The sequence below is a fragment of the Bos indicus x Bos taurus genome, chromosome 19, assembly GCF_003369695.1.
Source record: "Bos indicus x Bos taurus breed Angus x Brahman F1 hybrid chromosome 19, Bos_hybrid_MaternalHap_v2.0, whole genome shotgun sequence".
NCBI classification, from domain to species: domain Eukaryota; kingdom Metazoa; phylum Chordata; class Mammalia; order Artiodactyla; family Bovidae; genus Bos; species Bos indicus x Bos taurus.
Window position 1 is genome coordinate 15,938,570 of NC_040094.1, and position 12,163 is coordinate 15,950,732.

The 12,163-nt window shown below is 43.9% G+C and overlaps 1 pseudogene; it reads right to left on the minus strand.

Annotated features, from left to right (window-relative positions):
- Positions 1-6,867: 6,867 nt before the first annotated feature.
- LOC113877513 lies at positions 6,868-11,798 on the minus strand (annotated as a pseudogene).
- Positions 11,799-12,163: the final 365 nt, after the last annotated feature.

Consider the following 12,163-nt stretch of genomic DNA (forward strand, 5'->3'; position numbering starts at 1 on the left):
GAACAGAGGAGTCTAGCAGTTTACAGTCCATGGGGCTTCAGAGAGTTGGACATGATTGAATGACTAAGCACACACACAAAACATCTGCCAGGAAGTAACTCAGAAAACCTTCATGAAAAAGTACATTTGAAAAGATGCAACATGTCATGATTGATGAAGCTAAGAATTTCCACATTGACAACAGAGACTACCATGAGAAGGAAAAAACATCACTGAAAGGACAAAAATTGCCCAGGAATTTTTTCTGGATTTTCTTGGTCCACTTTCTGACTCGCCACTTGGATTGCAGGGGCCTCCCCACTCCTTACCCTTACGTTCAGGAATAGAGTGTGCCAGAGTGGTTTGCGATGATATCCAAAAGCAAAGAGCAGTGCAGGAGGTCAGAGAACATTCTCCACCTAACATCACTTGTGACTCACTGGGGGCTTCCTGGGCTTAGGGTGTGGATGGCACTTTAGAGATTAGAGTGCACTGTATTTGGAACATGAGGAGACCCATGTGGCAGAACTATGCCAGGTCTTTTTTAAAAAGAATCACTCCTGCAAGGGGTTGACCTTTTAATAAGCACAGCAGACAAAGCTCCTGAAAGAAGTGAGGAAGTAAAGGGTACGGTCCAGAGCAACAAGGCATCTGAGGGGCTGGATGAACACATCAGGTTGGACAGTGACATCTGCTCCAAACTTGGGAAGGGAGGTCACGTTTGAGATCACTCCAAGGGAGGTCACGTCTGAGATCCCTCTAAGGGAGGTCACGTTTGAGATCACTCCAAGGGAGGTCACGTCTGAGATCCCTCTAAGGGGGGCTGGGACAACTGTTGCACAGACTCTTATGCTCTCTCCAGCCTCCAGGATGGAAACACATCTGTATATTCAGAAGGATGATAACTGATTGGAAGGCCTCCCATCTAAGAAGAAACCATGCCTGTGTGTGAAACTAGCTGTTCCAGGTGCTGGGAATCCTGTGGCAGACGCAAACTCGAATACGCGAACAAAGGGCTATAAAAAATGGCAGAGCAAAATATGGTTGTAAAATGGGCAGTTTTTTTTTTTTTTTAAGCCTCGCTTTACTCTCCTCCTTCCTGCTAATTTTCAGTCATTGTCCCCGTGGACAAAATCAACCAGAATTCAGATGATGAAAGCATCCAGTCAGCCTCTTGGGGTCCAGAACAGGATAGAGAATGGATCACAGAGGGAAGATGTTCACAACACATCTTCTCACCCTCCCAAGCATCTACTCTTATCCTTCCTGTGGTTGAAGGGTTAATGTCCCCAACATAGTAAATAAAGTTACCATACCATGGTGTCTATTCAGTCAAATGTTCATCTGAAACCAAAAATGTCATCAATCACCAATCTTCTCATCAGAAGGGGTGGGGGAGAGAGAAACATCAATTAGCAAAAAACCTGGCTGCTGCTGAGCCACTTCTGGAGCTGACCTTAGGCCTTGGGTGCTAATTATAGCAGCCTTCCTTCTCCCATCAACTCCTCCAAGTTCTGCCCACCTCGGTGGGATGGGAGTCTTTACCTCTTGGGGTTAAACTTTTATTCCTGTAGGGTCTTAGTCCTGGAACAGCTCTCATCCCACCCCAATGATTGTTTGCTGACCTATAGAGGTTCCCTCTGGCATTGTCTTGCAGGGTTACCTGAGTCGGGCAGAGGGCAGCAACCATCCATTGTGGTTGAAGGTAGTGCTGTGAGTGGAGGGAAAGCCAGTGAGATAGTGGATGGAGATGCTATGGGAGTCTGAGTTTCCTGCTTTTATAACTTGTTCTGGTCCTGCAGACCCGCTTGTGGCCAGTCTTATATAGATGAGTTCCATTTCACGATGGAATTCTACTCTGTACTTTCACTGTGTGATTCCGTGCATCAGATGACCCCTAGGATGTGATGGGATGTCAGTTCACACAGTTACTTGGTGCCCCATGGTCTGAGATTCAATCTCAACAGGACTCTGTGGGAAGCCAGAGACTGAATGCACATGGACAACACTAGCTGGCAGAAGTGAGCATGGTCTTCCTCCAAAACTACAGGGATTGTTATTGGGGCTTGTTAGAGGCTTTCTTTAGAACTCTGTCTTCTACAGAGACTTCCATTCCCATTGGGTCTGTTGGGTCATCATGTGAAAATGGCCAGGCATCCTTGCTTTGGTCTTGCTACAGAGTCCTGCTCTCTGGACAGCCTTACGGGTCACCAGAATGTAGATTAGAGCTGCATGTCCAAAATTCAGAGAAACCAACCAACCACGAAGCTTTCCTCTTTGTTCAGTTTAGTTCAGTTGCTCAGTCATGTCCGACTCTTTGCGACCCCATGGACACACAAGGCCTCCCTGTCCATCACCAACTCCCAGAGCTCGCTCAAACTCATGTCCATTGAGTCAGTGATGCCATCCCACCATCTCATCTTCTGTCATCACCTTCTCCTCCTGCTTTCAATCTTTCCCAGCATTAGAGTCTTTTCCAAAGGGGCAGTTCTTCCCACCAGGTGGCCAAAGTACTGGAGTTTCAGCTTCAGCACCAGTCCTTATGATGAATATTCAGGACTGATTTCCTTTAGGATTGACTGGTTTGATCTCCTTGCAGTCCAAGGGACTCTCAAGAGTCTTCAAAAGCACAGTTCAAAAGCATCAATTCTTCGGCACTCAGCTTTCTTTATAGTCCAACTCTCACATCCATATATGACTACTGGAAAAACCATAGCTTTGACTAGATGGACCTTTATTGGCAAAGTAATGTCTCTGCTTTTTAATATGCTGTCTAGGTTGGTCATAGCTTTTCTCCCAAGGAGCAAGCATCTTTTAATCTCATGGCTGCAGTCACCATCTGAAGTGATTTTGGAGCCAAAGAAAACAAAGTCTCTCACTGTTTCCGTTGTTTCCCCATCAATTTGCCATGAAGTGATGGGACCAGGTGACATGATCTTGGTTTTTTGAATGTTGAGTTTTAAGCCAACTTTTTCACTCTCCTCTTTCACTTTCAAGAGGCTCTTTAGTTCTTCTTAGCTTTCTGCCATGAGGGTGGTGTCATCTGCATATCTGAGGTTATATTTCTCCCAGCAATCTTGATGCCAGCTTGTGCTTCATCCAGCCTGGCATTTTGCATGATGTACTCTGCAGATAAGTTAAATGAGCAGGGTGACAATATACAGCCTTAACATACTCCTTTTCCAATTTAGAACCAGTCTGTTGTTCCATGTCCAGTTCTAACTGTTGCTACTTGACCTGCATACAGGTTTCTCATGAGGCAGGTAAGGTGGTCTGATATTCCCATCTCTTTAAGAATTTTCCAGTTTGTTGTGATCCACACAGTCAAAGGCTTTGGCATAGTCAATAAAGCAGAAGTAGATATTTTTTCTGGAACTCTCTTGCTTTTTTGAGTGCCCTCTTTGTAGTGGGCACTGAAAAGTCCTGCAGCTCACTTCTTGGTTTTTACCCAAAGAGGTTCAAGACATGTCCACACAGGGACTTCCCTGGTGGTCCTGTTCACTTGGCCTGGAGGGTCGGTCCAAAGCACAGCTCGAAGTCGACTTTCAGGTTGAAATACTAGGACCTGGAGGCCTCGGTGCAGTGCTGCGGAGCAGACACTTAAGGGTCTTCTGTGCCCGCCGGTCATCCATGTCCAGACCCACGTCCCATTTCAGAAAGCCGGGGCTCAGGAGGTGGCCTTGAAACCTGCCCCTGGGTCTGGCCTCCATGGGGCCGCTACCTGGACCTCACATCTTCTGCCCATTTGAGGAGCCGGAAGGCCCATGAGTTGGAGGAGAGGCCCATCGTGGTCGACCTTTATATTTTCTGGAGCAGAAGTTCAATAGGCTGCAAGAGCACATAAATATGTTTGGAAAAGGCTCATTGAAACCTTGAGAGTGAATTTTTTAAGTTTAAGATTTTAAAAATCTTTATATTATCTGAATTTGGGGAATTGCTAATTTTTCTTATTCCTTAAGCCATGATTTTTACAAGACAAGACTTAGTCTAATGCGATATATAATATGTATTTAAAACTACAACCACAGTTTAAAAATCCTGCAGTCTCTCCTTAAATGTCAACCTTGACTGTTTTCTTTGACATAGATTAAGGGATTGAGTCTTTGTCTTTTCTCACAAAAGATCAAAGGAGTGTTCTATAAACTGCCTTAAAATCATTACTGTTTTCAAACCATTTAGTTCCTAACATTGTATATTTTATTTAGTGCTTTGTATATGTGTCTGAAAGAGTTCTGAGTGTCTGGAGCAGGCTCTAAAGCCACACTCCTTCTCAAATAGGACTGGAACCCAGTTGCACCTCAGATTAGAATTTGAACCCCGGATCCCTGGTTCAGGAGGGGATTCAAGCCCACTGTCTTTCAGTTAAAACAGCTCATCTGGTGTCAGACTTATTGAAGCTCAGGTTTTATCTCCTCACAGAAAGAAGTCAACATGAGGCAAAGCAGTTGGCAAAGAGTAAGTGTATTAGCATAGGATGCTTGTGAGAGATACTAGTGGGCAGGCAAGGGAGTGCAACCCCAAGAATAAAGAGGGCTACATTTTTGTAATCAAAGAAAGAGTGGGGAGGGGAGAAGACTATCATTTTCTCCTTCTTGAGTAGACATTAAGTCTTGTTACCAAATGTTAGGTCTGTGTGCCTGACACAGTGAGGCCAAACAATACCAGAGAGAGGTTTATTGCAGGGCCATGCAAGGAGATGGGTGGCTCATGCCTTAAAAACCCTGAACTCCCAGAAAGCTTTCAGCAAAGCCCTTTTATAGGAAAGGTGAGGGGAGGGGTGTGGTTAGTTATTGCAAACTTCTCAGTACCAGGTCATGGTCAGATCACAGTGTCCTTATAGACCTCCACCAAAACAAATGTTATTCTCTGTTCTGACAAGAAAGGGCAAGGTCCCAAGACTCGGCTTTCACTTTCCCAGGCCCAGGCCCTGGCTAAGAGGAGGACTGCCTGTGCAGGCCAGTTACCCTGCCTGGGAGTATTCATCAAGTACCTGGCCTGGGTCTTTTCACCAGGGCCTGGGCCTGGCTAGTGGGTGGCCCTGGTGAGGGCTCTGGAGCTCTGCAAGATACAGCTCTCACCGTGTCCCTGGGACCCCCACTCACCTTCTAGTCCTGAGGCTGGAGGGCGTGGCGGGCCCTGGGGAGAAGGCCGTGATCCACCTCTCACCACACTCTCTGCTGCCAAGACCACTGTGAGGCTGACTGCTAGTGGAGTGGGACCTCTGGCTAAGGGTTGAGCACTAACAACTGCATGCCTACCCCGCCCTCGTTGCAGGCTTATATAGTTAATTTCTCCTCGATCCCTGTGTGATATAACCAGGACTGTCAGGGTGCTATTCAGATCATATATATTAGCCAAAGGGTGGTAGCATATTCTAGAATATGGTAATCCATCTCAGGTTTCAGTATAAAGTCCCCTTTCACCTGGGTTCTTTCTCCTTTCATCTATATTCCTGTCTTAGCTACATGCAGAAATGCTGCTCTTCAGCATCTCTGACTTCATGGAACAAGATTCAGACCCCATTCTGTTGTCTTGCGTTTTAACTGTGAGGTCTTGTGGCTTGAGTGTGCCTCGTGCTTAGATGGACCTGGTAGACTAGATTGTTGCTAGGTGACTGGATTCTTTTCTTGAGTGGTCATTACCTTAGAATAGTCTCCCAGACCCCCTTAAAATTCCCTCTCTTTCTTTAATCCTCTAGTGGTATTTCAAAACAATTTAATTATCCTGTTACTGCTGCTAAGTCACTTCAGTCGTGTCTGACTCTGTGCGACCCCATAAACGGCAGCCCACCAGGCTCCCCCATCCCTGGGATTCTCCAGGCAAGAACACTGGAGTGGGTTGCCATTTCCTCCTCCAACGCATGAAAGTGAAAAGTAAAAGTGAAGTCGCTCAGTCGTGTTCAACCTTTAGCGACCCCAGGGACTGCAGCCTTCCAGGCTCCTCTGTCCATGGGATTTTCCAGGCAAGAGTATTGGAGTGGGGTGCCATTGCCTTCTCCGTTAATTATCCTACTCTAGACCTATTTCACATTCATTGCTGAATAATATTCCATCATGCGAGTATACTATATATATCCACTGTTGTAACAATAGATAATTTGGTTGTTTTCTGTTTGGGACCATTGAGAACAGTTAATCTATGTGTACATGTTGGCATATCTCTAAATATATATTTAAAATATGACTAGAAGTGAAGGTAAATGAATATACATTTCTAAGAAGACCCTGAAATGGAATTTATTTTTCTGAACTTTTAAAGAGTTTACCATTGACTTTCTTTTGTCTGATTTTATCTCAGGATTTCCTTTTCCAATGTGCATGCATATCACCTCTTTGAACATCAAAAGTCATGACTTTTGAAAGGAAAAGTGAGGAAAGTGAGGTTTGATTGTATATTGGTTCAAAAACTTAAGTGGGGCTGTGAGAAAGAAGACCTCATTAGGGAACCATTATAAGAATGGGGAGGCAGGGGAAGGTGGCAGTAAATTAGAGAGGACCCATATGCACGTGTGAAAAAGGAATTTCCTGAATAAGTTAGTGTGAATTCATAATCAGAAAGGGAAACAAGAGACTTGAATGTGAGCACTAGAAAGGGTGTGAAGATAACAAACTGTTAAATCAAACAGCCTTCTGTACCAGCATCTGGTAGGTCTGCTAAGCCAGGGCATCCATTTGTGGAATGCAGGATATTCAAGATAGGCAGAGGGAAAGAAGGGCAATGACCCACCTGCTATGTCTAGAGGAATTAATAAATCAGGCATCTGCAAATCAGAAGGTACTTCTGTTTCCCCAGATACTAAAACAATAACCTCCCTTTCCTCCTTCCCCACCTCCTCCCACCTCAGCACACATGAACATCACTTGATTTTGTTCCCTGACCTCAGGCTTCTCACCCAATCCATGCTGCCTGTTCTTTGTGGCCAGCTGTCTCACACAGTAGTCCTTTCACCTGCCTGGAACTGGGCACAAACACTGCACAGCAGAATCATTCCACCTCGACTGCACAGACATATCCACGGAGGGCCCCCGATCATGCACTTCAAGGAATGTGATGGCATAGTGCATCTCACACCTCTGGGTTCAGAAATGATGGACTGGCAACTTCCTAATACAGTGATCAATAGAAGCACTCATGGCGGTAAGATCTAGTTTCTTTTTTCACTTCCAGTGACAGTGACTTGATGGGTCTTATCGTGCACACCAAAAAATATGTACCCTCCCTCAGTGTTTATAAATGCAGAAACACCTGAGGAGACACTCAGTAAAGCATTGGGACTCCTTTGTTGAGAACATCTTAAATTCAACCCGTGTGGACTTTACGTAAGGTTGAGCTTTTCCAGGTACTGAAGGTGGTGAGCACTAGCAAATAAAGCAGCGGCTGAAGCCTCTGTGTTACCTTTATTTTGTACATGAACCTGAGCTTTTTATGGACTTAACACCTTGGAACATGTGTAAGAGTCTGAATCCCGCCTTTGAGGAATGCCAGTGCTTCCTGAGAATTCATGACGACAGTAGACATTCTCTGTCTGTGGTTCAAAGAGGGGCACGGGTAGCTAGTCCTGTAACCGAGGCCTCTGATGTTCCATGATTTCACAGAAATCAGAAAGACATCTCCCGGGTGCAACTCATCTGAACAGCCTTTTGAAAGTTGAAGGCAGATACAGTCATACTCCATGGCTTTCATAATCGTAGACTTTGTTCTCAGTCTCAGCCTTGGTCACTCCCCCTCCAGAGTTCAGCAGGCAGATGTTGCGTGCACGATGCTTTCTTTCTGCTTTCTTCCGCAGTTGAGGGTTCGTTCCACTCCTGTGCTCATTCCTAGGGGTGACTTTTCCTGCGTTTTAAACATACACAGCAAACTCATTTTCAGATCAGTCTTGAGACTCATCTTCTCAACATTTGTGCTGGTCTTACCCTGAAATGTTCTCCTAAAATACAGGAAGACACACCATTAGAACAGGACAAGCACAGGGAAGCAAATTACTATTTTGAGGCTATTCTTTTGAAGTTGGTTCACTTCGTCTGTTCCCACAGAACTTGAGCCCAGATTCATACAGGAATTAAGTGTGCAGGACAGGTGGAGAAGCCAAGTCTGACATGAGCCCATTGCCACCAGAGAAACGGTCAAGAGGTGATTTTTCTGCTGTGATTTTGATAACAGTTTCTGCAATGTTCTCATTGGACCTGGAAAGCTTTCAGGGTCAGGGTATTTCTAGGGTGCGCTGATGCGTATGGCTTTTCTTGGTGCTTTGTCTTTCCTCTCTCACTTAGACCTGGGCAATCTCAGATTATTTTTTAGCCCAAGTTTTGAAAAGAGCAAATCTGATTGAGTTTGTTACTTATCTTTGTTGCAATGGAACAAATTCTTTAGATTTCTCTGGTCCAAGCAGTTCCTATCTTGTGAGGGAAAAAAGTATATTCTATACTTTTTTTGCCTTCTCCAACGCAGGAAAGTGAAAAGTGAAAGTGAAGTTGCTGAGTCTTGTCCGACTCTTAGCGACCCCATGGACTGCAGCCCACCAGGCTCCTCCATCCATGGGATTTTCCAGGCAAGAGTACTGGAGTGGGGTGCCATTGCCTTCTCCGATTCTATACTTTAGTATATTATATTTTACGTAATAAAAATATATCGTATACACACACACATTTAGTTTGTTTGGAACTAACAAATTATTGACTATTTGTTGGGAACAACCAGTCTGGTAAGTTGAGGTGTGTTTCATCATTTCCTAAATGCAATCCAGTTGTCCCAGCAAATAGGACTGGAACCACTGGATATCTACATACAAAAGAAAAGAACTTCAATTCGTAGTCTTCACACCATTTACAGAAGTGTACTTAAAATGTTTCATAAACCTAAATGTAAAGCCTAAAATCATGTGGAAATAAATGAAGACTGCCCAAATGATAACAGGTAGAGCTCTGTTTACTCAGAGCTCAGTATATTAAGGCACTCGGCCACCCTCATTTGTTTGAGATGGCAGAAACTCGGAAGCTTTATAGTGAAAAGACAGAGAAAGCACTCAGGGATGACCTGATTTGAGGTTGTTCTAAGGAAGCTGCACTGTGGCTCAGCTGGTAAAGAGTCCACCTGCAATGCGGGAGACCTGGGTTTGATCCCTGGGTTGGGAAGATTCCCCTGGAGGAGGGAAAGGCTATCTACCCACTCCAGTATTCTGGCAGTCCATGGGGTTGCAAAGAGTCAGACATGACTGAGCGACTTTCACTTAGGGAAGCTAGAAGTGGGCTTACTGGAAGTGGATTATCTCATATCACTGGTTTGGAGACCTCATTTAGTTTTGTTTGGTTGGGCCAGAGTTGAAACTGGAGGAAGTCATTTCGCAGCTGTTGATCAAGTTCTGACTACTGTTGACTAGTTGCTGCAGGGGGTTGTGGTTAGGTTGGGAGGTCAGAGTTATGAATCAGGTTTGAGTCACAACTAAAGGCTATGATCAGAGGTCTGTTTTGATGTACGGTTTGGCCAGTATCCATTTGTATATTCAATCTCTCAACTTCTGAACTTCCGGAGGAAAACAGAGAATTTTTACCTTGGGTTCAGCAAACAATTCTTAGAGCTGACACTAAATGCATAATACATAAAAGAAAAAAAATTGATTTATTGGACTTTAAAAATGCCTCCTTAACAGTGAAAGACACTCTTAAGAGAATTACAATATGAGCCCTTGGCCAGAAGAAACTATGTGTAATTGATTATATGATAAAGAACTTGTATCTCAACTTACTCTTGAAAGGCAATAACAGGAAAACAATTTAAAAATGGATAAAAGAGGGAATTCTCTGGCAGTCCAGTGGTTAGGGCTCCACACTGCCACTTCAGGGTGCTTAGGTTTGATCCCTGGTCAGGGAACTAAAGATCCCACAAGCTGTGTGGTACAGTCAAAAATTAATTAATTAAATAAATATCTTTTTAAAAACTATAATGAGATAACATCATTAGTCATTAGGGAAATACCAATTAAAACTACCCACCCATTGGAATGGTGAAAATGATTTAACCATACCAGGTGTCTGCAAGGATATGGAGGAAAGGGAACTCTCGAATTGTTGTAGCCACGCGTTCCAGGAAACAAACTCACTCAGAAGGGCAATGCAGATAGTGGAGTGCAGTTTATTACACCGGCGGGCCCAAGGCAGAGTCTCCTCTTAGCCAAGGACCCCGACCAGTTTTTGTGAAAACCTTATATACTCTAAGTGTACGTGCCCAAACCCTCCTCCCCAAATTCCTTGAAACTAGTCTGGACAAGGTAAAGGAGAGATACGATCAAAGTTAACCCCTGATTCATGTGTCATAACCCTAGATAGTAAAACAGTGGACATTTCTCAATAGGCCTGTGGTCATACCCTGATAAGCATAACGGAATTTATGACTCTGTTCTGTTTACAGAGATAATTAGCATATTATTTTAGGCGACGGAGAGTCTAGGTAAAAGTCCTGAGGCTCCTTCATGGGCGGAGGCGGGGTCTGGTTTTCCAGTTGGTATGTTGTTTCCATAAGTACTGGGCATCTAGCTCAGAGTCCACAGTCCAGCCCAAGATGGAGTCCTGCTTTCAAGATGGAGCCTGTTCTGTCTATTTCCTCCTTCAATAGCACTTTCATTTGTAACAGTCATAAACTGGAAAACCCAAATGCCCAACAAGAGAAACAAGTTTTAGTTATCCATATGACGAATTATTGCTCCCTATAAAAAAGGAAAGAACTATTGGTACCCACAACATGAATGATTCTCAGAATAATTATTCCGAGTGAAAGACGCCAGACAAAAAAGGAGTGCGTATTTGATTCCATTGTATAAAAGTCTAGAAAATGCAAACTCTTCTGTAGTGACAGGTAGCAAATCAATTGTTTCTTGCAGATGGTAGCAGAGTATGGAAAAGTGGGAGAGAGAGATTGCAAAAAAGATGGTATGTATGTTCGATATCTTGATTGCAGTGATGGTTTCATATGTGAAAATTTATATAATTTTACATGTTAAATATATACAGGAGACTTCCCTGGTGGTCCTGTGACTAAGACTCTAAGCTCCCAAAGCAGGCATCCAGGCTCAATCCCTGGTCAGGGAAATAGATCCCACATACTGCAAATAAGAGTTTCCATGCCACAACTATAGATCCCCCATGCCGCTACTAAGACCCAGCACAGCCAAATAAATAAATAAACAAATATTTAAATATGTGAAGTTTGTTATTTGTCAAAATACCCAAATATCTCTATTAAAAACTACATACATGAATGATTTTGAGAAAATAAGTAAAAATATTTTATCATACAGAAAGTCCACTGCATATGAAAGATTTCTGTTTCTCAAGTCCAATTTCTAAGTCCAACGGAGTTGTGGGTTAAGTTTTATTTGGAGGAAAATGAGGACTGCAGCCCAGGAGGCAGCATCTCAGCTCTGAGAGACTGCTCCAAAGTGGCAGTGGGGGAAAGTCCATATATAAGGTTTTGGTGAAAGGGGAGTTCAATACCATGAAGCACTCAATTTACAAAAGGTTTTCTGTTAGTCATAAGGGTCTGATGTCACCATGAAGGGATTTAGTGCTTCTCTAGATATGAGGAGATGCAAGGATTGAGATCATGAAATCTGTTTCTAGAAACATTGACTATCTAAAGACCTGTCTCATCAGATTCCCTGGAGCACAGAGTGCCTCACTCCACCCTGAACTCTCACAGGGGTTGTTGAAAGTCAACAGCTGTAGCGGCATGGGGCTCACTCCGTAGTGGCAGATGGCAAACCCCTTGTCATTGGCAATGCCCTTGGTAAATGCCAATTTGTAGCTGACAACACATATGACAAACATATGCCAGACACGTGAACCAGCTTAAACATGCGAATGTACATTTACATCTTTGAAAGTCTGAAACTTGGAGATTTATGTATAGGGGCCTCTGTTGTTCAGTCACCTGGTCGTGTCTGACTCTGCGACCCCATGGGCTGCAGCACGCCAGGCTTCCCTGTCCCTCACTGTCTCCTGAAGTTTGCCCAAGTTCATGTCCATTGCATCAATGATGCCATCCCAACGGATCCAGCCAGAAAGTAGGGGCCTTACTGTAATATAATTGGTTCACAAATCAGTAGGCTGTTTATGTGCCTGCTATTGCTAAGTTTCTTCCCATAGGAACTGTATCTCTGATAGAATTAGTGGTATAGATTCTGAAATTCTGC